Source organism: Silene latifolia, chromosome 1 (genome assembly GCF_048544455.1).
Source record: "Silene latifolia isolate original U9 population chromosome 1, ASM4854445v1, whole genome shotgun sequence".
Classification (NCBI taxonomy): domain Eukaryota; kingdom Viridiplantae; phylum Streptophyta; class Magnoliopsida; order Caryophyllales; family Caryophyllaceae; genus Silene; species Silene latifolia.
In genome coordinates, this window is record NC_133526.1 from 97,641,597 (window position 1) to 97,664,478 (window position 22,882).

The 22,882-nt window shown below is 39.4% G+C and overlaps 1 non-coding gene across 1 annotated transcript; it reads right to left on the minus strand.

Moving 5' to 3' along the window:
* Positions 1-22,187: 22,187 nt before the first annotated feature.
* Positions 22,188-22,294, minus strand: LOC141624184 (small nucleolar RNA R71). The gene has a single exon (XR_012533999.1). It is a non-coding gene; the product is annotated as a small nucleolar RNA R71 (small nucleolar RNA).
* Between the last annotated feature and the right edge of the window lie 588 nt (positions 22,295-22,882).

Sequence of the window (22,882 nt, forward strand, 5' to 3'; positions counted from 1 at the left end):
AAATTCATTCTCATCTAAGTTTGTAATCCTAACCGCACCCCCGAGAGTATGGACTTGACTAAGAAAGGTCCAGCCCAGTTGGGCTTAAACTTTCCTCGTGGATCGACAGGTAGGAGAGCTCTGACTGATTTGAGCACCAAATCTCCTTCTTTCAATTTTCCTGGGCTTAACCCGTTTATTAAAGGCTCGTTTGATACGTGCCTGATATGTCTGCACGTTATGTAGTGCGTGCAACCTTCGTTCATCCAAGAGGACAAGTTCATCATATCTATCTCTCTTCCAATCAGCTTCTGGAATTTGACTTTCTAAAAGAATGCATAGAGACGAGATCTCTAGCACCCCCATGGCCCCACAGCTTCCATGCCATAGGTTAAAAAGAAAGGAGTAGCCCCAGTGGGCGTTCTAGCTGATGTGCGATATCCCCACAACGCAAAAGGTATTTTGCTAGGCCAATCGCGATAATTGTCTATCATTTTCTTGAGAATTGTGAGGACCTTCTTGTTAGCTGCCTCCACCGCGCCATTAGTCTGAGGTCTATAAGGCGAGGAATGGTGGTGCTTGATCTTATATTTGGCTAGGAATTGCTCAGTCTCGGCCAGGAAATGTGACCCATTGTCACTGATGATTTCATGTGGGCAACCATATCGACAGATGATATTGGTTTGTATGAACTTTGCCACATTTTTGGCGGTGAGACTAGTGTATGATGCTGCTTTGACCCATTTAGTAAAATAGTCGATAGCTACCAAAATGAAACAGTGACCTCCTGTTCCGGCTGGAGTGATCTTCCCAATGATGTCGATTCCCCAAGCAGAAAACGGCCAAGGAGAGCTCATGGTGTAAAGCATCGAAGGAGGAACATGCTTCACATTCCCGAAGATCAGGCAATTATGGCAATGTCTGACGTATTTAATACAATCTAACTCCATTGTCGTCCAGTAATATCCCATACGTGTCATTTTCTTTGCCGTCATGGGTCCACTCATGTGAGGACCGCATTCTCCATCGTGAACTTCTTCCATCACCTTTTGTGCCTGTGAATGATCAAGGCAACGCAAGACAACACCAAGAGCTGTTCTTTTGTACAATTCTCCTTGCATGAAGAGGTATTGAGATGCTAACAGGCGTATTGCGCATTGTCCCCTCTTATCCATATCATGTGGGTATGTACCATTGAGTTTGAAGTTTAGAATGGCTTAGAACCAGGGTTCCTCTGGGCTTTCTTCTTCATCTGTAAGGTGGTGTACATAGGCTGGTTCTGACCGTCGTTCAATGCATAAAGGCATTTCGATCATGTTGTCCGGCATATTAATCAAGGCTTCAAGTTTCGCAAGAGCGTCTGCAAACTGATTCTCTTCACGAGGTAGGTGTAGATAAATGACTTGATCGAAGAATTGGGCGATTTGATCTATCCTAGCTTGATAAGGTGCTAGACTTTCACTTCGAATTTTCCAAGAACCTATAACTTGGTTAATGATCAAGGAGGAGTCTCCATGAACCTGAAGATTCTTAATGCCTAAACTTATCGCTGCTTGTAGACCAATGAGGCAAGCTTCAGATTCAGCTGCATTATTTGTCACCTCGAAGCCAAGTTTCACAGAAAGTGGTGTATGCTCGCCTTCAGGAGAAATGAGCAACATTCATATTCCAAAGCCTCTTAAGTTTGACACTTCATCAAAATAAAGGTTCCAAAAGTCTACATTAGTCTGTAGGATGTCCTCGTCTCGAAATGACCACATGTCTATTGCTTGTGTATCATTGGCAGGATTGTCTGCGAAGAATTCGTAACGGCGCGTCCCTTTATGACCTTCAAAGGTACTTATTTAAGATTGAACTCTGAGAGCATTAAGGTCCACCTTGCCAAAGTCCGTTAAGAACGGGTTTCTCGAAGAGGTATTTGACAGGATCCATTTTAGAGTACAATTTGACAGAGTAGCTAAGCATGTAGTGGCGTAACTTCTTTGTTGCCCACACAAGAGCAAGGCATGTCTTTTCAAGAGGCGTGTATTTATACTCGTATTCTAAGAACTTCTTACTAAGGTACTAGATAGCTCTTTCTTCTTTCCCAACAATCTGTGCGATCATAGCCTGCATGGCTGTTTCGGTGACTGTGAGATATAAACAAAGAGGTTGATCTCGTTGGGGAGGCATTAGCACTGACGGCTTAGCCAGTATCTCCTTAATCCTGTCAAATGCCTTTTGACAGTCATAGTCCCATATGGTGTGATTTGTTTTCTTTAGCTTCTTAAAAATGGGTTCACAGATCATAGTAAGCTTTGATATGAATCGGCTTATATACTGCACTTTGTCTAGAGACCCTCTAACCTCCTTCTCTGTCTGGGGTTGTGGCATTTCGATTAAGGCTTTGATCTTGGATGGATCAATTTCTATTCCCCTCTGGCTGGCGACATATCCCAGAAGCTTCCATGACGTTACTCCGAATGCACATTTCTGAGGATTGAGCCTCATATTGTACTTGCTCAATCTGAAGAAGAATTTGTAAAGGTTATCGATAGGCCCCTTCCTATCTTTGGATTTGACAATCATATCGTCTAAGTACACTTCTACTTCTTTATGCATCATGTCAAGTAACAATGTGGTCGCAGTGCGCTGATATATAGCTCCAGCATTGATTAGCCCAAATGGCATAACTGTATAGCAATATGTGCCCCACTGAGTGACGAAGGCTGTCTTATGCATATCTTATATGGCCATTTTGATGTGATTATACCCTGCATACTCGTCCATAAAGGATAGCAACGCGTGATCTACTGTGTTATCTACCAATATGTCGATGTGCGGTAGCGGGAAGTCCTCCTTGGGATTCGCTTTGTTCAAGTCTCTGAAATCAACACAAACCCGAATTCGCCCATCCTTTTTGGGTACGGGGACTATGTTAGCCACCCAGTCTGAATACTCGGAAACTTTGATGAACCCGGCCTTGAATTGCTTATCGACTTCTTCTTTGATCTTAAGAGCCCACTCGGTCCTCATCCGACGGAGTTTCTGTTTTACAGGTTTGAAACTTGGTTTGATTGGAATTTGATGCTATGCAATATCCTTGTCGATCCCTGGCATGTCCTTGTAAGACCAAGCGAAAACGTCCTTGAACTCGTGTAGGAGGTCGATTAAATTTGCCCTTTCAGTTGGGTTTAAGGTCATCCCTATCCTAAGTTCTTGGGGTTCTAGTTCGGTTCCTACGTTGATGGGTTCAGTGTTCTCTATAACTGGTGCCCCTTCCCCTCTTGTAGTATTTCTTTAACTATATAGGGAGGTAATTAGACTAAGTCTGGGGAAGGGTCATCCTCATTATCATCATAAATAGAATTGCATTCAGAAAGACACAAAGAGTAAGCAGAAACTGATTTATTCATATTAAATTTTGAAAATAGCTGAAGAAAAGAAGCCATCTATTCAGTAGTTAGTGGCGGTAAAGAGACAGTTGCTGGGACATTTCCCAAGCTACTATTACTATTTGATGCTATGCTAGGAGAAACAAGGGGATGGGGAGTGACGAGAGAAGAAGACTCTCTAGCGACTTCTCTTGACTCAGACTCTGATTCCGACTCCGACTCCGACTCTGACTCGGATTCATTGTCTTCAGGTTCTCCGTTGAACATCTCTCCTTCTCCAGTAGTGACCTTGAAGAGCTTTCTTTTGTTGTTAGTCCACTTGATCGACTTTCTTCATCCTTTCTGCTGATTCGGGATGGTGTCAGTGATCAATGCTGTGGGGTTGAAATGGTCATCTTGAAGTATCATGGTAATGATCTCATCTTGTGCTACTTTGACAAATCGGTCTTCCCCAAACAGAAGGCTAATGGCTTGTTCGTCTAAACAAGGTCTTTGACGAGTTTTGACGGTAGGAACCGTTTCTGAAAGGATGAAGTATCAATCGTGGAAGACGTCAATTCCAGCTAGTTGTATTCCCCTATAATGCCAAGGTTCGGGAAACCCGTGAAAATATTCTTGACTTCCCTCCCTAACGAAGTATCCATTTAGGGTAGGGAGGTAAGGTCGCATCTGGATACCTTTATCTTTACGATTTTTGAACTGAGTGAGCCTTTCTAAGGCTTCTGCTTTCGTGGGCTTGTATCCCAATCCTAATGGTATCCTTTAAGAGTTTCCTTCTTTGTAAGGTGCAAAGGTATTCTTCTTGGTGAGGTTTAATGGCATTCCTGGGAAGTAATCCTGGGACTTGAGTATGTGGTTGACCACCAAATTGGAGTATGGGTTGAAGTATAGAGGTGCCAATTCACTCTCTACGAGATTTATGCTCTGAAATCCTCCAAGCTCATATACTGGGTCTGTGACCACTTGATTGCTTGACATTTTCTCTATCACAACCTTGATGGATGACGAAGTGATCATCACTACTTTGCCATCTAGAGGAATTTTGATCTTCTGGTGTAAGGTGGATATTACTGCTTTGGAAGCGTGAATCCAAGGTCTTCCCAGAAGTATATTGAAGGATGCCTTACTGTCCACTATTTGAAAATTAACCTTTCGCTCGATTGGTCCTGTGGCTATAGTGAGGTTGACTAGCCCTACTACTTTATGTCGTGTTCCATCATATGCTCGAACACCTTGGTTGGTAGGAGTCCAATCGGATTCTTTCATGCCCAACTTAAGCGATGTCTTTAGTGGTATGACGTTGACTGTAGAGCCATCATCCACCAAAGTCATTGGTACGTTCGTCTTTAAGCATGTGACTGTGATGTATAGAGCGAGGTTATGACTGGCGCCAAAAGGGGTCAAATCCTCATCTGAAAAAGTAATTGGGTTACTTAGTTTAACTGAGTCTTGGAAGACCAAGTTGACTACGTCATCAGACGTAGAGTTGTTGATGTGACTCATATTTGCGCACATTTAGTCCCCTAATTGAACCCATTTTGCATACTAATATAACATTCCATAGCCATTTTATCCGTCAAATGCTTTCTATTTTGCTTTCTTAGTGCACTTCGTATGTTTTGTAGGAAAGAAGACAATTAGGCGGAAATTCCCGTCTTTCGCGCATACTTGGAAGCTTATTGATGATATTTGATGGACTAGTATGAAGAGGAGGCAAGAACTAAAGACTAATTTCACAAGAATAAGAAGAAAGTGAAGAGAAGGATTCTAACGCAGAATCCGAGCGACCAAGGAGACAAGACGCCCGTCCAAGAAGCATAATCCGAGCGTCCAACCCTTGAAGACGCTCGGATTCCCTTGCTACAATCCGAGCGGATTTGCCCAAAGACGCTCGTCCACCTCTGCAACAATCCGAGCGGATTCCCCTCCTGGACGAGCGGATCGTGGCGTCTTCAGCTGGGATGCTCATCTCTCCGAAAAGAGTAGCAATTCCCTGCTTAGAACTCACAAATGTAATTACTAATTTAGCCTTAGTTAACCTAATGAAACTCTATTATATATACCCCACTTGTAAATAATCAAGGATGAAGTTTTTTTTAGAGTAGAGAGCCTCCACATTAGAAATTCCTCTTAGATTAGATTAGGGATAGATTAGAATAGATTACTCTTTAATCTTTCCACAAATTTCACATTAATCTCTCCTTAATTATTGTTCAAGTTTGTCACTTTTGGGTAATTGAAGATTATTGGGTTATTATTGGAGGATTGACAACCCTTCATCAATCAATCAAGTTCTCTTCTTTTATTCTTTGCTTTATTATTTGGATCATCTCAAGTTTGGTATAATTCCTTTACTCTTTACTCTTTATTGTTTACTTCCTCGTTCTCTTATCATGTTTACACTTGTTGTGATGATTGACACCATTAATGACATGTTTACCATGATAATAAGTGAGTAGTCTCTTAACTAGGATTAATGGGTAATTAAGGGAAACCAACATGGGATTAATCATGCTTAATTTAATATGTTTTCATAATTAGTTTGCTTGCTTGTTGTGATGTCAACCTATGCACATGTTATGTTTGATGAAATGCTAAGCCTATGATTCCTTGCATTTTTACCATCTCTTATCTACTCAACTTGACTTATAAGATATAAACCAACTCGAGTCTTGTTAGACCATGCATAGAAGTTGAATAGGAGGAAAGTAAGTCAACTTGTAGGTGTCGTACAATCTAATCAATTCGGTTCCGGGACCCAACTCTTCCTATGAACCGTTAGACATAAACCAACTCGGTTCCTCCACAACATTAATTGCTTGCAACTTTGTAAACATGTTTGTATGATCAACACCATGAATCTCCTATGACCCCTTGACATCCTAGTCCTCTTTAATACTTGTTTACATCTTTATTTGCTTTATTGTTTGTTTTACTTTATTACTTTCATTAGTTTAAAACACAACTACAAACCCAAACAAATTGTGACACTAGCATAAATTGAGATAGATAGACTTAGAACCCAAAGCACATCGTCCCATGGTTCGACCTCGACTTACCGCTAACAAGTTGTTTGTTGAGTATTATAAATGTGTTTGATTGGATGTGACCCGACGACATCACCCACATCAAAATGGCACCGTTGCCAGGGATGGTGCTATGTGATTAAGTTCTTACTTGTTTGTCTATTTTGATTTTTCTTTCACCTTTAGGAACTTGTTCCTCAAGGTTTGTTCTTACCGTTTTTGTGTAGTTTCCATGCTTGTAGTTGTTTCCTTGTCTTAGCTATGATGGCTCAAGACTTTACATATGGAGTATGTGGTGGATTTTTCGAGTATGATTATGGGTATGGGGAGTTTGAGAAGCAAGTCAACACAAACCTACCTTATTATTTGTACAATGAAAATCTTAACTACTACCCCAAATTTCCCAACCAAAATCCCCACAACAACCACCCACTTAATACCCACTTCATAATGACTTTCAATTGCCACAATACAACCACTTTCAAACCTACCCACAACAAAAAAGATGAACCCATTCAAAATATGATTCTCCAAATGATGGGAGATCAACAAAACTTCTTCAAACAAATGCTAGAGAAGAGCCAAAAGAGGGACAATGTTCTTCAAGACATTGTCACCAATGGTGAGGAGTTGGCAATTCGAATCGCCCAAATGAAAGCAACACAAACAACCACTCCCCATCAATCCTTGAGCATTGAACATGAATGTGAATTTGAGGCAATGACCTTTGATGAAGAGGATGTGAAGTGGGAAGAGCCAATCTCCTTGATCGCTTGTGAGTATGAAAGTGTGATGTTCGACGAAGAAGATATGAGGTTGAGTAAGCCAAATACTCTTAACCTTTGTGAGTATGAGGTTGTGTCCTTTGATATGAACATTGAGATGTTGGAGGAAGAATTAATGAAGAAGAATGAAGCCCCCATTCATGATTCATATGAAGATAGCAACAATGATGACGAGCCTAAGGGATGAACTTGTAATATCACTTTGCTTGAGGAGCCTATCCTTGAGACATTTGAGATATCCTATCATGAAGATGAATGTCCTTTCCTTATCTCCCATGAAGACTACTTGACACCTACCATGGAGCCAATGATTATTGAAGAGGATATGGTGGACCTTCTCCAAAAAGTCAAAGTATCATACAAAAGGTACTTGGTGAAAAAGCTCAAAGAAAAACTTGCACGTGAAGCTACTTTTGGAAATTTAGCATCCACAATACCAACTTCTATGGAACTCGATCATCAAAGCCATGACAATTCTCCTTCCACCTTGGAAGGATTGAATAATCAAGGTGCTATCATCATCACCAAAATTGAAGAAGAAGTTGGTGAGTGGAAGTCTACGGATGAAAATAAGCCATACTTCGTACCTAGTGTTGACAAGAATCGTGGGCTTATTTATTGGAAACATTGGGAAAGCTCTAGTGTCAAGGACAAGGTGAAACAAAGAACTTATGATAAGCCTCCTTGGCCAAATTTCATGTTCAAATGGAGCAACCCATACTTGTGCTTATTTGGAGCCTGTTCACAAGCTTTTGATCTTCTATTGAGAGCCTTGAGCTCTATGGACAAGAATTTCTACAATTTTAACTAGTTTGGTGGAATTCTATCTCAAACCACCATTTGTAAGATATTTCTCGAAATCTTACTTTGTATAATATTGTACATTTTTGCATTTTTATTTAATTTCTTGCATGAGAGTAGTGAGAGAGAGTTTTCTTACATTTTTATTGAGCAAAATTTCAGAAAAAGATAAGGAGGAACATCAAATTTGCGAAAGGGTATGATTTTGCAAAGAAAAGAAAGAAAAGGAAGAAAAACAGCGAAAGACGCTCGTCCCGAGGGCTGGACGCTCGTCCAAAGCCCTCATCAGTGTACTATTCAGTTGTTGTCACGAAATCCGAGCGGATTGGGATAAAGACGCTCGTTTATAGGGAAGACGCTCGGATTCTCCTCGGGACGCTCGTCCTGAAAGGCACCTAAAAAAAAGATTTGGAACTGTACCAAAATCCGAGCGGAGTTTTGAGAAACCGCTCGTCCAAAGCAAGACGCTTGTCCAAAAACAGAAGACGCTCGTCTTCTGCCTACTTCAGAAAATGCAAAGTTGCTGTCACGAAATCTGAGCGGATTTTCTGTAAGACGCTCGGATTCTGCAGAAGCAAGACGCTCGTCCCACAATGAAGACGCTCGGATTCTGGTGTTTTTCTCAAATTATCCGCCCAGGCCCCACCCTTGTCCGCTCGTCTTCCCCCTTCTTCTATAAAAACACCCCCTTTCTCCCTCATTTCCTCACTTTGTCTAACCCTAAATCACTCATCTTCATCCCCAAAAACACTCCCCTCACAACAAAAGCCAACAAAACCCCATTTCTCCAAGATCAAGATGATGAATCTCAAGGGCAAGGCTAATAAACTTGTTGAATCCGCCGGAAGGAAACGTAAGGGTTCATCCTCCTCATCCCCACAAGAAATAATGCCGCCAAGGAATTCCGCCCCATCATGAGAGGAGGGATAGAGCAACTTGAGTACTTCCAGGAGGTACTCTTCACTTCCGATCCCCTCCGCAAGAAGTTTGTCGAGTTTCAAGGTAAGAACTATGAACCCACTCAATTTATCGATACTAAGGTGTTAGAAACCCTTGGGAAAAGGTACCACACCGAGATGTTCTTTGATGGCTTAGGGATTGGAAAACTTTTCCATGCCCATGAGGAGACGTACCTTAGTCTCACCCTGGAATTTTTGAGTAGCCTTCGTATTGTCATGAACACTCGAACCAATGTGATCATGGAGTTTAGGTTGTGCAACCTAGACCATAGCCTTACACTTGATCAATTTGCTCACATTTTCGGTCTTGTTGTGCCGACCGACTATACTGATAAACCCGCCAATTTTGATGTGGACCTACTTTGGAAGGCTATTTCTGGGAGGGATTTTGTCCACCAAAAGCAATGCTATAACTTTTCCATCCAACATCCGGTGATTCGGATCACCGAACGTTTTGTAGCCGGCACCATCAATGGGAGATATGAACAAGATAGGTGCACTCTCATTGATTTAACATTCCTTGAGTCCTATTTAAATGTTCGGAGGACGAGGCGCTATAACTTCAATACCCCCCTTGAGATGCTTACAAGGTTCTATGACTTTTCTCAAGGGAGCACCCTACTCAAGACCTTCGTGATGGGAGGTCTAATTACTATTTTGGCTAACTTCATTTGCCCCGGGTTCAACTCCGTGGGAATTATGCTCTCCTTGAGGGGACTACTTTGATCAATGAGGACGCCGTATTCATCCACCACCGGTGGTGTGCCTACACCCAAGAAGGGAGTGTAGAATGGTTCAAAAAAGGGTGCACCTCCATCATTCTTTCGGGATGGAATATACCGGGCACCGACCCAAGATTGAGCCCGTATTCCCCGAGGCCGAGCTACCTCTTTGATATCCAAATCATAGGCAATCCCCCTCAAAGGGAAGAAGCACCCCGGCAACCGCAAATACCTCGTGGGATACCGGCAAGGCCTATTCCCCCACCTTCCTATGTGCCTATCCCACCATACCCTACTCCTTATTCATAATTCTGGCCGGAAATCCCCGATACCCCGGGTATTAATGACTTGATGAAACTTATGAATAGAGTTGACCTCGGGGTACATGAAGGGAGGGTCGACAACTACTTGGCCCTTTATCCCCAGTACTATCAAATGGCGCAACAAGGGTATATTGACCCTAATGGACCTCGGCCCTCTTGGGCGCAACCACACCTTTTGTTCCCTAATCAAGGGGACCAAGCTTGGAATCTTGGTGGCCAAGGTGCAGGATACTCAAGCCAAGGAGGAGGGTATGACCAAGGAGGAAGTTCTCACCGGTATGGCTACCCCCAACAAGAGGATGATGACGAGTGAAAAAGGCCTACCTCATCACCTCCATTTCTATGATACTTTTCTCTCCCTCTCTCTTTTGTATATACATTGCATTTAGTTAGCTTTCACTTGCATTTGTATTATATTTCATATTGAATTTGCATTAGTTAGTTCATATAGTATAGTTTCCATTGTAATATATTTCATACGATTCATGTAGTTAGTTGCATTCATGCATAGTTACTAATGACCAATCCTATTCTTTTCTACACTAGAAATAGTGTTGAAATCGGTTTGGGGAAGTTTGATCATAGGTGACCATAGTCTACTAGAAAACATGCATCATCTAGTGTAGATTAGTTTACATTCATTTGTTATATATGTCATATAGAATTGCATTTAGTTAGAGCATGCATTCATTCATATCATATTACATTTGTACTTTATTTCAAAAAAATCAAAAAATTTCAAAAACATGTATTTCCTTTTCATTCCTACTCCTACATGTACATTGAGGACAATGTCCAAAATAAAGTGGGGGATGGGAATTTATATTCCAAAATACATAAATATCGAATTTTTTTGAAAAATCCCAAAAATATGTTCTTTAATTTCATAAAAACAAAACCCATAAAAATTTTAAAAAATTTAAAAATACAAAAACATGTTCATTCCTTTTTAGTATAGAATTGTATATATTGTATATACTTGTTTGTTTGTTTGTTTGTCCCTTTTTCACATTGATCGACTATGCCACATCCGAGATATGAGGATATTGAAGACCGCATGGTATGATCATTCCAATCTCCTTTTTCCTCTTTATGTTAATGACTATGTGGCTTTATTTTGATTGATGCGGTATAAATAATGTGAATTTAGGACTTGAATTTAGATTATTTGTCATATTAGTTAGTAGAATCATATGCATTAGAATGTATATATGATAGTTGCATCATGGCATGTAGTTTGCATGTTAGAAAAATTTCGTGAAACCGTCTACTTGGGAAGCCTGACAAGTGTATATAGGCCCTAGTAGATGCTTTTTCTTCTTAAGACTTTGCTTGTTAGAATACTTGTAAAACACCCTAGGATGTGTCATGCTAGTATCTTTTGACCCATGGATTAAGGCCTAGTCAAGAGTACCTTGTCGTGTGATAACTCCTTGGCTACCGTTTATTCCAAGGTGACCCTTGAAACCATGCAACCATCATTCATCCATGTTCTACCATAAATTTTGTCATCAAAGGGAATGGGCACAAAAACAAAAATTATTCAAAATTTGAGTTCAAGTATTGAAATGAAAGAAAAGAAAAAGTTTGCAAATGCATCAAAAGAAAAAAAAGTAACAAAAATGAAAACTCCTATGCTTCAAATATAAGGCACCCTCGTTACTAATTGGGGTGACTTTGAAAATGTTCAAAAAGAAAAATGCAAAAGTTGAAAAGTTATCAAGTGCTGAAATACCAAACATCAAAAATAAATGGCAAAAAGAAAGTGTTCTCAAATGTTATATGCCACAAGAAATTGGGGGCAAAAACAACAACAAAGGAAACTCCCAAATGAAACTTAAATTCTATCGATCCCTTTATCCATCGTATCCATTTTTGTGCATGGTAGAGAGGGGACGACCCTTCTTCTTGTCTAGGCAAGAAGGGGAATTCCGCAATCCTCAAGTGTTTCTAACACCATAGGGAGTCTATTCTTGACAAAAGCATTTAACGATTGAGGACAAAGGTACCCTAGCTTGACACAATTTGGAGGTGATTTATTGGTATCCTTCTAGGCTTAGTAGTTTGAAGAAATTGCATCTATGATGGAGTGTGTACCCTTGAATTGCTTCCCTTGTAGATAATTTCCGCCACTTAGATGAGGAAAGTGGCTATTCTTTTGTAGATGCATCCATTACTTGATTTTGTGTGCTTTAATGTTTGGATGTGTCGCCATTTTGGCAAGACCCACATTGCCTTGCAAGAAGGCATCCTACCTCATGGTTGTCTTGTTGTGAGTTGAAGAGGCGGAGTGAGACCCGCTAATTGTCTCACATCGGTTATATTAGTAGGATAGTTTAAATAATGGTCTAGTTTTTATCACCTCTTTATTCGGGACGAGTAAAGGTTCGGTTTGGGGATATTTGATGTGACTCATATTTGTGCACATTTAGTCCCCTAATTGAACCCATTTTGCATACTAATATAACATTCCATAGACATTTTATCCGTCAAATGCTTTCTATTTTGCTTTCCTAGTGCACTTCGTATGTTTTGTAGGAAAGAAGACAATTTGGTGGAAATTCCCGTCTTTCGCGCATACTTGGAAGCTTATTGATGATATTTGGTGGACTAGTATGAAGAGGAGGCAAGAACTAATGACTAGTTTCACAAGAATAAGAAGAAAGTGAAGAGAAGGATTCTGACGCAGAATCCGAGCGGCCAAAGAGACAAGACGCTCGTCCAAGAAGCATAATCCGAGCGTCCAACCCTTGAAGACGCTCGGATTCCCTTGCTACAATCCGAGCGGATTCCCGTCCTGGACGAGCGGATAGTGGCGTCTTCAGCTGGGATGCTCATCTCTCCGAAAAGACTAGCAATTCCCTGCTTAGAACTCACAAATGTAATTACTAATTTAGCCTTAGTTAACCTAATGAAGTTCTACTATATTTACCCCACTTGTATAATCAAGGAGGAAGTTTTTTTTAGAGTAGAAAACCGTTGTTATATAAAAAAGCGGACGTTGTTAAAACGTCCGTTGTAAAAGGTTTTAACAACGATTGGTTTTCTTAAGGAAACCGTTGTTAAAAATATTAACAACGGTTTTAAGTATAAAAACCCGTTGTGGAAAGTGTGACTCAATTTTGGGAGGAAAGTTATAACAACGGGTTTTAATATACAAAACCGTTGTTATAACTAAAGACAACGGGTTGTTTGTAAATAACCGTTGTTGTTTGTTCTTAAAAAATAAAAAAAAATTAAATTAAATATTACTAGATGCATGCATAATTACGGCCCGTTAGAATTCCGATGCATGCATTATTACTGACATCACTGTACATATGAACGGATAATATGGAATGAGAAGGGTTAGTAATAAGATTTGAAGCAGCATTATTGAGAGATATGATGATGATTATGGATGGCACAACTTCCTAACATATATATTAATTAAAAAACAACTCAACCCACACATTGCTTAGTATAAATACATTGCATTATCTCAACTAACATTTCCATTATCTCAATATATTCATCTCCAAACCCTAACTGCTAAAACAAACTCTACTTAATCTTTCAAAACAAACTAAAAAAACTCCAACAAAATGAATGATTTCATCCTTAAGACTCTTACCATGATCGAGAACAACAACGACTTCATCCGGTTCCTCCATATTGAGGAAAGTTTCAGGAGCTACCTTGCGGATGCTCGATCCGCACCGAAGCACGCCAAAGAAGATGGCTTGACGGAGCGGCGAAGAGCGATTGCAGCTATATGACGATATAGCAACTGCTGAACGGAACCTCCAAATAGCCAAGGAGGAGAGGACGGATACGATAGAGCAGAATAAGATCCTCTATGAAAATATAAGAATTGCATTTTTATATATGTAATTTTTTTTTCAATTTATGTATTTATAAATATATATATATATATATATATTAATTATGTTTATCTTGCTTCTTCATCTTGCTTCTTCATTGTTTTACTAACTAATTATGCGAACAATACTTAAACAAATAACATAATGGTCGATAAAAACACATACATGCAAAAGAAATAAATAGAAAAAGAAAATAATGACGATGAAACTAACGGGATTTGCGAGATTTACCTGATAAATACAGAACGTAATAGACGATGAAATCAACAGTGACGGCGAGAAGATAAAGCGACGATGAGAAAGAGAGAAAGAGAGAAAGAGAGTGTGTATTTTGTGTTTGTTTGTCAGCTGTGTTTGTGTTTGTGTATTAAGGGTTGTGTTTTGTGGCTGCAGCAGACTTCTGTTTGTGTGGTTTATAGTATAGATGGTTTTGACAACGGTTATTAAACAACAACCGTTGTGAAATATGTTTTAACAACGGTTGTAAAAAACACCCGTTGTTAAATAAGTTTTAACAACGGGTTTCAAAAATAACCGTTGTGATTACTTTTCACTAACTTTGCGCCAATTTTGCGCGAAATTATTAAAAACGGTTGTGCATGTGTGACCCGTTGTTAAAACTAATATTAACGGTTTTTATAACCATACCCGTTGTAATTGATTTTAGTAAAATTCGCGCCATACATTCTACAACGTCTATTGTGATTTTCGTGAATAATCGTTGTTAAAGGGGCGTTGTAGTTGCCTGGATTTGTAGTAGTGATGCTAAGAAAGCCATTTTACCCACCAAATTCATATGTGAAGTTGTCTTGAATAAATTGGGTGTCCTTGAACAAACAAAAGCCTTCTTTGAAGCCATGGGGTTGGGAAAATTGTTTACTACAAGAGAATTGACATACCCCTCCCTTACCTTGGAATTCTTAAGTTCATTGAAAGTGACTAAGGTAGAGACTAGAGAATACATCGAGTTTCGCCTTGCCAATGTGAATAGGCGCATTACCTTTGATGTTTTGAGTAAAGCATTAGGCCTTAGTGATACACCATATTATCATAAGATGCCCGAAAAGTATGACTCCGCTCCTCTTTGGGAGGCGATTTCCGGGAAGAAATTTGTGAGCTTTCATGCTAGTCGCGCTCTATTAGTCCACCATCCGGGCATTAGAGTGTGGCACAAGGTCATCGGGAATACTATAATTGCAAGAAAAGGCACTAATCACTTTACAAAGCTCGATTGTGTTCTACTTGAGTCGGCCTTAAATGTTGGAAGGGAATTCCCTAAGCCTTATAATGCTCTAAGGCTTTTGGTGGAAAGATGGCTCAATGTTGATTTTGGTAAGGAAGGCACCGCTCATATTGTAAATGGAGGTCTAGTTACTCTTTTGGCCAAGCACTTTGACGCAAATATCAACAAGGATAACACCTATGTGGCGATCAAAGGGGTTCATCTTATTGACATGGATGCCATGATTTACAAGTACAAATGGGTCAAGCATAACTCTCTTGACACCGACTATGGGTGGCTCACCAATGATGCTAGATCTTTCACTTTGCCTTCCAAGATATGCCGATTAAGTGCTCATCGAACAAACTACCTACTTCCACTCTCCAAGGGCGCCGAGTACATCATCCGTCAACAAAGGGGCGAGATTGAAGAGCCCTCCTCCTCAATTGTCACACCACCCTATCCATTCAAATATAAAGAGTTCAAACCCAAAGATGTTGAAGTAGGCAATGACTATATGACTCTACTTATGCAAGAGATGCATAAACAAGCTTACAATGATCGAGTAGATGCATACTTGGCCCAATATCCACCCCTCCTTCATTTAGCTAGGCAAGGACTACTTGATCCTTCATGTCCTTTACCTAGTTGGGCGGATGGGGATGTCTTCTTTCCAAGCACATCTAGGGGTGAAAGACCGGGTGAACATGAGAATGTCGATAATGAGGTTGTTGATGATGAGGGTCTTGATGAAGAGGTAGATGAAGAAGAAGAAGAGGCTAATAAAGATGATGAAGTAAGTGAGCAAGGAAGTGAAGAGGGAAGTGGAGATGAGTCTGCTTCTATGGAGGAAAATGACGACAATGATGATATGGTGGAGGACTAGCAAGCTTTGGAGGCTCCTACCCTCTTGAGGCTTGTCTACTTCTTTCTTTGTTTTATTTATTTTTATCTTGGTCATAGTTTGGAGAGTCCTAGCAACATGAGGACTAACACCTTGGCCACATTGAGGTGTTCTTTTATTGTTCCCATTTGAAAAATCCAAAATGACAATATATAGTTTCATGCATTGCATATTGTGTGCATAAACTACCCCAAAATCTAAGACATTAGAAATAATGTCTATCTCGGTTTGGGGAAGTACATGCATACGCAACGGGAGGTAATCTAAATTACACTCTCCGTCATAAACAAAAAACCATGCATCATGTAGTGTAGATTAGTGTAGCTTGCATTTAGTATAGAATTCATGCATCATACTTGCATAATTTCCTATCATATTGGCCATTGAGAACAATGCCCATATTAGTGTGGGGATGGGAAATTCTAACTTAACTTTTATTCAAAAAATCCAAAAAATAAATCACAAATTTTGAAAAAAATCAAAAAAATTGAAAAATTTGAAAATCCAAAAACAAGTTCATTTCCTTTCTAGTGTAGACTTGTATATATTGTGTTTGTTTTATCCTTGTTCACATTGATCGACTACGCCATATCCGAGACATGAGGATATTGAAGACCGCATGGTATGATCTTTCCAATCTCCTTTTTCCTCTTTATGTTAATGTCTATGTGGCTTTATTTTGATTGATACGGTATAACAATGTGAATCTAGGACTTGCATTTAGATTATATGTCATATTAGTTGGTAGAATCATATGCATTAGGATGTATATATGTTAGTTGCATCATGGCATGTAGTTTGCATGTTAGAAAATTTTTGTGAAACCGTCTACTTGGAAAGCTTGACAAGTGTATATAGGCCCTAGTAGATGCTTTTTCTTCTTAAGACTTTGCTTGTTAGAATACTTGTAATACACCCTAGGATGTGTCATGCTAGTATCCTTTGACCCATGGATTAAGGCCTAGTCAAGAGTACCTTGTGGTGTGATAACTCCTTGGCTACCGTTTATTCCAAGGTGACCCTTGAAACCATGCAACCATCATTCATCCATGTTCTACCATACATTTTGTCATCAAAGAGAATGGGAATAAAGAGAAATTGTTCAAAAATTTGAGTTCAAGAAATGAAAAGAAAAACTTTGCAAATACATCAAAAGAAAAAAGGAGTAACAAAAATGTAAACTCCTATGCTTCAAATATAAGGCACCCTCACTACATATGAGGTGACTTTGAAAATGTTCAAGAAGAAATGCAAAAAATTGAAAAATTGTCAAGTATTGAAATGCCAAAAATCAAAAGAAATGGCAAAAAGAAAGTGTTCTCAAAATGTCAAATGCCACAAGAAATTGAGGGGAAAAACAACAACAAAGCAAACTCCCAAATGAAACTCAAATACTATCGATCCCTTTATCCATCGTATCCATTTTTGTGCATGGTAGAGAGGGGACGACCCTTCTTCTTGTCTAGGCAAGAGGTGGAATTCCGCGATCCTCGAGTGTTTTTAACACCATAGGGAGTCTACTCTTGACAAAAGCATTTAACGATTGAGGACAAAGGTACCCTAGCTTGACACAATTTGGAAGTGATTTATTGGTATCCTTCTAGGCTTAGTAGTTTGAAGAAATTGCATCTATGAAGGAGTGTGTACCCTTGAATTGCTTCTCTTGTAGATAATTTCCGCCACTTAGATGAGGAAAGTGGCTATTCTTTTGTAGATGCATCCATTACTTGATTTTGTGTGCTTTAATGCTTGGATGTATTGCCATTTTGGCAAGATCCACCTTGCCTTGCAATAAGGCATGCTACCTCATGGTTGTCTTGTTGTGAGTAGAAGGAGCGGAGTAAGACCCGCTAATTGTCTCATATCGGCTATCCTATTAGGTTAGTTTAAATAATGGTCCTAGTCTTTGTCACCTCTTTACTCGGGACGAGCAAAGGTTCGGTTTGGGGATATTTGATGTGACCATATTTAGTCCCCGAATTAGCCTTGTTACCATGCTTTTTAATCCATATTTGGGTCATTTATTGTCTTTGGTCCTTTGTTTTGCATACTCTTTGAGGTTTTGATCCCTTGGTAGGAAAAGAGTGCAAACCTTGCATTTTCATGGCAAAATGGATGAGCTAAATTGATTGAATTCAATGACCAAGTATCAAAGAGAAGACAAGACTAGAAGGCCTTTGTACATACTATAGTAGATGGGCATTGATAAGAAAAGATCCTTGCATCCCAGAGGAAATCCTCAAGGATTTTATGAAGAGAAAGGAAGAAAAGAAGAAAGGAAGAAGCTGATCTACAATCCGAGCGGATTGCCCACAATCCGCCCGTCCAGCACAAGCAATCCGAGCGTCTTCCTCAGCTGAACGCTCGTCCAGAACCACCACAATACGCCCGTCCACCCCACGAATCCGCTCGTCCAAAAGACCCACAATCCGCCCGTCCCGTGCCCTGAACGCTCGGATTCTGTGACAGCTAATCCGTCTTCTACTTATGTTATGAAGGATGCGCATACCTCAGGAAAGACTAGCAAAAAGGAGACTCCCATATTTTTCTGAGAGGAGCGATTCCTCAAGGACTTGATCGTCATTTAAGCCCTTAGTAAACCCTAATTCATGTACCTAATCCCCACTATAAATACCCCATTATGCTAATTAGATTATCATGTTCTTCTTAGCAATCTCTAGTGTATTTTATACCAATCAAATCTCTCTTTAATCTTGTAATCAACTTTCAATCAAGTTTTAATACAAATATCATTTCCTTAATCTCTCTTTTGTTCATCTTTCATTTTGGGTAATTGAAGATTATTTGGGTTATTATTGGGATATTGACAACCTTCCAATCATCAAGTACTTCTATTATTCTCTGCTTTATTATTGGAATGATTAGTAAGTATAATCCTCTTAATCCCTTTTTAATTATTGTTAATTATCTTCATTTATTCATCATGTTTTACTTTGTTGGTATGATTGACAACCTTGCTAGCATGGTCAACATGATAATGAGTGAGTAGTTTCCTTAGCTAGAGTTAATGGGTAATTAGGTGAAACCAACATGGGGGATGATTCATGCTTAAATTAATATGTTTTCATAGTTTATTTGCTTGCTTGTTGTGATCTCAACTTATGCACATGTTATGTTTGATGAAATGCGAGCTTATGAATCCTTGCATTTTTTACCCATCACCCATATTTTCAATGAGACTTGTAAGACATAAACCAACTCGAGTCTCATTAGACCATGCATATAGTTGAGTAGGGAAGATTAAGTCGACTTGTAGGTGTTGTACAATCTAATCAATTCGGCTCCGGGACCCAAACTTTTCTAGGATTGTAAGATATAAACCAACTCGATCCATCACAACAATAATTGCTTGCTTATAATTTGAGAATATGTCTGTATGATTAATTCCCATGAATCCCCTATGACCCCATGACACCCTAGTGCCTTTTATCAATTCTTTACATCCCTTTTTAATCATCTTGCTTGTTTACTTTTATTGCTATTTAGTTTAGTGATCTTCTATTCAAACTCCAATTTGTGACACCCCTAGACACCGCTAGTTGCAATTGAAAATCTCATCTCAATTCTCGTCCCTTGGGATCCGACCTTTACTTACCTCTTTACTAATTGTAGAGATGTTTGTGGAGTTATAAATAGTGTTTTGGTCTAGGTGCTCCTAACGACAAGTACCGAAAACTAAACGTCCAAGTGAGTCCGACCAAAAATGTATTTGATGTGACCATAATTTGAGCATATTTAGTCCCCGAATTAGCCTTGTTCCCATGCTTTTTAGTCCATATTTGGGTCATTTATTGTCTTTGGTCCTTTGTTTTGCATATTCTTTGAGGTTTTGATCCCTTGGTAGGAAAGGAGTGCAAACCTTGCATTTTCATGGCAAAATGGAGTTAAATTGATTGAATTCAATGACCAAGCATCAAAGAGAAGACAAGATTAGAAGGCATTTATACATACTATAGTAGATGGGCATTGATGAGAAAAGATCCTTGCATCCCCGAGGAAATCCTCAAGGATTTTATGAAGAGAAAGGAAGAAAAGAAGAAAGGAAGAAGCTCATCTACAATCCGAGCGGATTGCCCACAATCCGCCCGTCCAGCACAAGCAATCCGAGTGTCTTCCTCAGCTGGACGCTCGTCCAGAACCACCACAATACGCCCGTCCACCCCACGAATCCGCTCGTCCAAAAGACCCACAATCTGCCCGTCCTGTGCCCTGGACGCTCGGATTCTGTGACAGCTAATCCGTCTTCTACTTGTGTTATGAAGGATGCGCATACCTCGAGAAAGACTAGCAAAAAGGAGACTCGCATATTTTTCTGAGTGGAGCGATTCCTCAAGGACTTAATCGTCATTTAAGCCCTTAGTAAACCCTAATTCATGTACCTAATCCCCACTATAAATACCCCATTATGCTAATTAGATTATCATGTTCTTCTTAGCAATCTCTAGTGTAGTTTATACCAATCAAATCTCTCTTTAATCTTGTAATCAAGTTTTAATCAAGTTTTAATACAAATCTCATTTCCTTAATCTCTCTTTTGTTCATCTTTAATTTTGGGTAATTGAAGATTATTTGGGTTATTATTGGGAGATTGACAACCTTCCAATCAATCATCAAGTACTTCTATTATTCTCTGCTTTATTATTGGAATCATTAGTAGGTATAATCCTCTTAATCCCTTTTTAATTATTGTTAATTATCTTCATTTATTCATCATGTTTTACTTTGTTGGTATGATTAACAACCTTGCTAGCATGTTCAACATGATAATGAGTGAGTAATTTCGTTAGCTAGGGTTAATGGGTAATTAAGGGAAACCAACATGGGGGATGATTCATGCTTAAATTAATATGTTTTCATAGTTTATTTGTTTGCTTGTTGTAATCTCAACTTATGCACATGTTATGTTTGATGAAATACGAGCCTATGAATCCTTGCATTTTTTACCCATCACCTATCTTTTCAATGAGACTTGTAAGACATAAACCAACTCGAGGCTCATTAGACCATGCATATAGTTGAGTAGGGAAGATTAAGTCGACTTGTAGGTGTTGTACAATCTAATCAATTCGGCTCCGGGACCCAAACTTTCCTAGGAATGTAAGATATAGACCAACTCGATCCATCACAACAATAATTGCTTGCTTATAATTTGAGAATATGTTTGTATGATCAATTCCCATGAATTCCCTATGACCCCATGACACCCTAGTGCCTTTTATCAATTGTTTACATCCCTTTTTAATCATCTTGCTTGTTTACTTTTATTGCTATTTTGTTTAGTGATCTTCTATTCAAACCCTAATTTGTGACACCCCTAGACACCGCTAGTTGCAATTGAAAATCTCATCTCAATTCCCGTCCCTTGGGATCTGACCTTCACTTGCCTCTTTACTAATTGTAGAGATGTTTGTGGAGTTATAAATAGTGTTTTGGTCTAGGTTCTCCTAACGACAAGTACCGAAAACTAAACTTCTAAGTGAGTCCGACCAAAAATGGCGCCGTTGCCGGGTAATGGTGTTAACTTGATTTATATTTTTCAGATTGTTATTTGTTGTGTCTTTTATTGCCTTGGGGAAGTAAAACTCCTCAAGGTTTGTTCTAATTATTTTCAAGTTGTTTGATATTTTGCATGTCTAGAAGATCACAAGGTAACTTGTTACCCTTTAATCACGAAATTGAAAGGACTTTGACAAACAATAGAAGACTTTCTAGGAGAACTTTGAGAGGTATTGGTGAGGTTGTAGATATTCAACTAAACTCTATTGAGTTGGTCAACCCTTTTGCAAGAGAAGGTGAGGAGAACCCAACACAAAATCCAACACAAAATCAACCCACAATGCCTAAATTTTCATCACATTCCGTACCAACCGAGGAGAACCTACCCAATGGTACTCCCACACCACAACATTTAACCGGAAATTTTATTGCCAAATCCGCATTTATCCAATTAGTCAAAAGAAGCCAATTTGGGGGGATGCCTAGTGAAGACCCTCACTCTCACATGGAGACTTTTTGTGACTATTGTGATGCGATTTCTCAAACCGGTGTAACTCAAGACCAAATTCGATAGGTCTTATTTCCTTTTTCTCTAATTGGCACCGCAAAACAATGGTTGAAAGGCGTTGATAAGGCTACTCTCGGAATTGACTCTTGGAAGAAATTGTCTCTAGCTTTCTACAAAAAGTTCTATCCACCGGAAAAAACTAATATGCTAAGAGCTCAAATTACGGGCTTTAAGCAAAGAGATGAAGAATCCTTGTATGAAGCTTGGGAGCGATTCAAGGGAATATGTCGCTTATGTCCTCATCATGGATTTAGCGAGTGGTTCTTGGTACACCAATTTTGGAATGGTCTTTATGAAGACTCAAGAAACATTCTAAACATGGGATCAAATGGTATGTTCACCGAAGTTGACGACAATCAAACTTGGAACAAGATTGAGGAAATGGCGGTCCATAATTCACAATATAGTAGACCTCGCAAGGCTACTAGACGAGGAAAGCATGAAGTGGACTCTATTACTCAATTGGGTGCTCAACTTAGTGCTCACATTGATACCATCAATTTGAAGTTCGAAAAATCTATGGCTAGACTTGAAGAAGCCTCAAAATCACCAAAGCATCATGTTAACGCCATGATGGCATCTTCATCAATCCCAAGTGGGATATGTGAGAATTGTGGAACTTTGGGACATGACCAAAGTGAATGTAGGGGAACAAATGAACAAGTGAATGCCTTTCAAGTATACAAGAGTGGTACCCCTTATTCCAATTATTACAATGAAAACACCAAATTCCACCCAAATCTCTCATACAAAAGCCAAAATGTTCAAAACCCTCAACCAACATACACCCCACCTCCCATGAGAAACCAAAATCAAAGACCCTTTTACAACCAAAACCA